This window comes from Corticium candelabrum, chromosome 22 (assembly GCF_963422355.1).
Source record: "Corticium candelabrum chromosome 22, ooCorCand1.1, whole genome shotgun sequence".
NCBI lineage: Eukaryota > Metazoa > Porifera > Homoscleromorpha > Homosclerophorida > Plakinidae > Corticium > Corticium candelabrum.
This window is the reverse complement of record NC_085106.1, coordinates 4,535,657-4,541,429: the sequence shown is the minus strand read 5'-3', so window position 1 is coordinate 4,541,429 and position 5,773 is coordinate 4,535,657. Positions and strand designations below refer to the sequence as shown.

General features: G+C 41.5%; 1 protein-coding gene across 2 annotated transcripts in view; it reads left to right on the top strand.

Annotated features, from left to right (window-relative positions):
* The window catches only part of LOC134197257 (CMP-N-acetylneuraminate-beta-galactosamide-alpha-2,3-sialyltransferase 1-like), a 7,564-nt gene extending 7,553 nt beyond the window's left edge, over nucleotides 1-11 (top strand). For both annotated transcript variants that reach the window (XM_062666542.1, XM_062666543.1), the window contains one exon: nucleotides 1-11. This exon is cut by the window's left edge and continues 1,170 nt beyond it. The gene's annotated coding sequence lies outside the window, so the exon portion shown is untranslated.
* Nucleotides 12-5,773: the final 5,762 nt, after the last annotated feature.

Here is a 5,773-nt window from a genome sequence, read left to right as displayed (position 1 = left end):
GTCTGTGGACACGTCACGTGCAATCTTACTTGCGAGGTCCCGGATGTGCTGAATGAATTCGAATCTTGCTCTTCGCGCTTGTTTCGATAGAAATCGACACACTCCCCGTGTAGCGCTTGCTGCAGAAAACGTGTAGGTTGGATTCGGTGCAAATGCAATCAGAATTTGGAGAGAAATGAAAGCGCTAGAAGAGTAAGTTTCGTCGGGAAAGAGATATTCGATTGCTTGAAGCTTTGCGAAGGACGACGTTGCATACAGTCTACACAGGACTGGTGTGGGCGTGTGTTCGAATGAACTGGAATGTGTAGCGTTTTCGTCATCGAGAAATTTTACGCGGGGGTCGACTCCTGGAAAGGGGACCCGATGCATACTTTTTAAATTATTTTACGCAAACCTTCCCCTGTGCGTGCCGATTTCGGTTGCGAACGGACAAAAGACGTGGCCGCTAAACGCGAACACACACACACACACACACACACACACACACACACACACACACACACAGACAATTTGAGCTTTATATATTAGATATTAATGTTAGACTAAAGCAGTGTCTACACTACACCAGAATGGATCACGATCCTGAGCGTCCACAATCATGACTGCACTTTAAAAACTATAGCTCCGCCTCTTTTTCTATATCACGTGACTAATGACCGGTGTGTACTTGTGGGTTCTTTGCTTGTATTATAAAAGCAGTGAGTTTGACAACGACATAAATTCTAAAAATATATTTAAGCGACGATGTAGGTACGTATAAAGCAGGAATGGTAATGGTTCATGCAGTCTATAGTAAGAAGCCAGGTAAGAAGCCCAATATCCAGCAATTCGTACATTTTTGCTAGAAACTGAGTTTGACATGTGGGATTTGACTACATATGTAGAATAATTGTTTTTTTGTAACATTTTTTAAGTCTTATAATAAACGTCTTTGTCATAGTTGTGTGTTTGGCTATTCAAAGAGATTTGAGTATTGTAGACGGTCCTTGGACTCAGGAAATTCTCGATGTCGTTGTTTAATGGAGGAACCTCAATCGTCATCATGGCTTTGCGGAAGTTCAACAATAAATTTTTCTCCCACTTCTGACAAAAATTTTGACAGTGATGTGATTATTAACATACTTATTTCTTCTTCTAATGGGTCTGATGATTTTTGCTTTTCTTCTTGCAATTCCGACTTGGACTTAGCGTTAGAAGGTGTGCAAGCTGCTTCTACCTTGTTCTTGTCTTGTCCAAAATATGATGAGTCGTCAGTGTTTATTGCAGTAATGAATCAAATTTCTTTACTTTCTGTTCAAACAAATTCACCATCTGCCACGGTCAGTTAGACCATTGCTTGCTCAAATCATTTCTGGAGAATTGGTAAATGCTTGTCAACATGGAGTGTGGCGTTTTGTCCGACTTTTCATTTTTGCATAAGCTACGTACCTTACGTGTCTCTCCTTGAGAAGGTAAGAAGAAACGCTTTGTTATCAAGAAGCTGTTGCTCTCTCGTATTCATGGCAGCAAGGTGACTTGATCACATTGTAGAAAGAAGCCAGGGAAGAGGATCAGTCTCAATTGACACGTCAGTCGGCTTCTATCTCAAAAGTTAATGCTCGTCGTTTTCTGAATGTAGCACGTGAGGGCAGGTTCGGCAATGCTATGAGAGCATTAGGCTCTCATGGTTGTGCTTCTCGTGATAACGCAGATGCCCTATAGGAGCTTCGGTCACGTCACCCACAGCTTGCTCTGCCTCAATGGCCAGATGACATACCATCTTCACTAGTTGTTGATTCCTAAGCAGCCCTATCGGCTTTGGAAGGTTTCCCTAGAGGAACTAGCCCAGGCTATTCTCAGCTTTGTACTCAACATCTCTAGATGCCATAAAAGAAGCTTGCACACCTGATGCACAGTTGTGTCTTGACAATCTTACTCGTCTGATGTAAAAGTTGTTGGCTGGAAAGATTGATCCCGGAAAGCATCTTGGTTGTCTGGTGCACCACTCACTGCTCTCATAAAAAAGACAAGAGGTTATGGCCCAATTGCTGTAGGATCGAGAAGTTCTTCGTCGTCTGGCAAGTAGAATATGTTGTGCTTCCATCAGAGATCGTCTTCCAGATGTTTCTGTGCCTTACGGCCGAGTAGGAGTTGGCCTTAAAGGTGATTTGGAAGCAGCTATCCACTCCATGCGTTCTTTCATTGATGCCACCTCCGTCAGAGAAGATATCTGCTGTCTGAAAATTGACATGACTAATGCGTTTAACTGCTGCTGCAGATCGGCTTTTCTTGAACGCTTACCGAGAAATCTTCCAAAGTTGTTTGCTTGGGCTCAGTGGTCATACCACTCACCTGGTGAGTTGCAATTTGGAAACCATCGGATCCTGTCCACAGCCGGTGCTCAACAGGGAGATCCCTTAAGTCCTCTGTTGTTTTCTCTTGTGATTCTGGAATTACTAGACTCTTTGGATTCTTATTCTGGCTTACACTTTCAACTGTGGTACTTAGATGATGGCTCTTTCGTTGGTAATAGAGAATCAATACCGTCTCTATTACAAAGTTTACTGGCAAAGGGTCCCATTTTTGGCTTGCACATCAACTTAGACAAATGTGAACTATATTGGCCATCTGGAGACCAAACTTTTCCTGAATTTCCTTCAGAAGTCAGACGCTTATCAGAAGGTATCGAGTTACTAGGATCGCCAGTCCAGGGATCTGTCGAACTTTGTAAGTTCTTCACAGCTAAACGTGTTGACAAAATCTTGGAGTCCTCGGCAAATCTTGGCAATCTTGATGATCCACAGGTTGAATTTCTTCCAAGCTGTCAGAGTGTTTGCAAAGTCAGTCATTTTACGAACGTTGTTTCGGCCATGATGTTGGAACAAATAGATCGCTTTGATCAAGGGTTACGTCGATCTTTAGAAATTATTTGTCGCTCTTCTGTTACAGATATGGCACGGCTGCAAGCGACATTACCTATTAGACTTGGTGGACTTGGTCTGAGAGAAGCAGTCCAGTTTTCACCAGCTGCTTACGTAGGAAGTTGCAATTCTACTCGTAAGATGGTGCAGGTCTTCCTCAAAAGACTTGCAATTCACTGGATATTGCAAATTTACATTTCTAGGGGCTTTTACTATCAGGAGACTTTGAAATTCATCTTCAGATTTGTCACAATCTGAAAAGCAAACACGGTTCTTCGACTTTAGATTTCAGCACTGCTACTCAACGACAAATCCAATCAGAATTTGACTCTGATTCAGTCAAGTATTCCTTGAACACTGTTAGCTTACGAGACAGAGCACGTTAAAATTCAATCAATACATATCGTGCAGAAGCTTGGTTGCGGGCAATACCCAACTCTAATCTCGGTCTTTCCATGTCTCCTCATGAGTTTGTTATTGCAGTACGGTTCTGGTTGGGAATCAAGATGTTTCGTTCTCCTCCGGCATCTGTCTTGTGCAGTTGTGGTCAGCATACTGACACTTTTGGAGATGGTTCAAAGCACACGCGTAGACACAATGGATTGGCAGAAGTTATTTTCCAGGCTTTATTGGTTGAGAACAGATATGTTATGAGGGAGATGCGGTGCAATAGTTCTACTGGTGATTTTTTCCACCCTGATTTCTTGGAGGGTCGACCTGCCTATTTTAACGTAACAGTAGAAACTCTTTGCATGCAGCCGTTATATGTGACAAAATCAGCTCTAAGGGCTGGAGCCGCAGCAGAGGCAAGTGAAGAACAAAAGGATATTCGCCATGAAGACAGGGTTCGTACAGCTGGTGGTCTCTTTTACCACTTAGTGGTTGGGACCTTGGGCTCTAGTCACTATTCAGCATCAAATCTCTGAAAGCTATTGCTTCCAAAATATCAGCAGTCATTAGTCTTAAATTCCACCAGACTTTCCAAAATATGATGCAGCAACTTTCTATTCATAAGAGAATTCAGCTTGAAGTACAGGACGTTGATAGTTGGAATATACTTAATGTAATGTAAGATTTGTTGGTTTGGGAAAATTTGGGGGATTATTTAGGTTTGGGAAAATGTGCGTGCGTGTGTGTGTGCGTGTGTGTGTGTGTGTGTGTGTGTGTGTGTGTGTGTGTGTGTGTGTGTGTGTTGTTTGTGATGTACTGTAGATAGAACGCATGACGTGTATAGTGTAAAGTAGATAGATGGTAAATGTCATGTAACAGTTGTTATGTAACAGTTGTTATGATACGCAAGAGGTATATTGTGTAAAGAAGTTGGTGGTATATTGGCTGAACTATGACGCGTATAGCTAGTCAGAAAAAACCGGTTGTTCAGGTATGGTACTCTGGAGAGCCGCTCACCGTACTAATGTGTGCAACAGCGTTACATTGAGATAGGGTAGCATTACCCTCTCTACTAATATGTGTGTGATGTACGGTAGATGGTGCGCATGAAGTGTATGGTGTACAGTATATAGATGATAAATGTCATGCGTGTGACAGTTGTTACTTATATTCTGTCGAGAGAAGTTGCATGGTGGTATATTGGCTAAACTATGATGCGTATAGTTAGTCAGATGAGACTCACGGTGTGTTCCATGGTGTAGTGGTTAGCATAGCTAGCGGCTGATGCGGTAGACCTGGGCCACCTGTCTTCTGACTAACTCTAGCTATACCCGTCATAGTTCAGCCAATATACCACCAACTTCTTTACACAAGATATTATATGTAGCCAAATTTTACACGATAATTATGATCGTCTCAAAAATGCCTACGCTATACTGGCTTGTGTTTGACGGAAGGGCAGCATGACGAATTCCTATACGTAGATCGAGCCACACCCACATATATCTGCCCATGTCCACTGAAACGCTTTGCTAGCTCACTCATGCTTAGGCGCGTCTACTTTCCTAGTACCACTCACAACTAAAATTTTAAACCAAAAGTGACAGAGCCAATTAAGAATTCTCGTCCTTCTCGATCGACGTCGTGCATCTGATTCAGTGTATGAAACGTCCATTCAATTTTCAATCTTGGTTTTGGAAATTGGATTTTAATAAAATGGTCTGCAATAACTGCTAAAGCAATTTCTTAAATAAAATGAAAAAACAAGAATTAAATATTGAATTCACATTGTCAGGAACCATTTTTGTTTGCAATTGAAAATTGATTAACATCCGGGACTACGTAAATGGCGCAATGCGTTAGATGATAACGCTCTGCTAATTCAGTTTAATTCATTAGGGCGTTGCTGTGGTGTTACCGGTAACACCTAGAGTCTTGTAATTATGTTAATTAAATCTCCGAAGTTAGGTGTCTAGAGAACTATTGGCTGGAATTTGATCTAAGTATAGTGTACATGCATCTAAACGACCGACCAAACAAAAATGGTTCCTGCCAATGTGAATTCCACATTTAATTCTTGTTTTTTTATTTCATTTAAGAAATTGATTTAGCAGTTATTGCAAACCAATTTATTAAAATCCAATTTCTAAAACCAAAATTGAAAATTGAATGAACGTTTCGCTTCATACACTAAATATGGAAAGAGTACTTGTTCAATCGATCCATTGTCTTGTCTTCGTCGGTCGTGTAGACATGTATGTACAGCTATACCTAGCGCAAATTCCAGCAAATACTTCTCTAGACACCTAACTTTGGAGATTTAACATTGTTGCCTTTTTACAGGGCGTGGTACCAAAGACGTCATCGCCTACCGCGCGCCGATTTGGTTCGCTTTTGATGCATTGGTGTTTGTTAACTGCGTGAGTCTAGAGCCAAAGCAACAATTTTTCTTTTCCAACTTTAACCGGTGCGTATAGCGATGC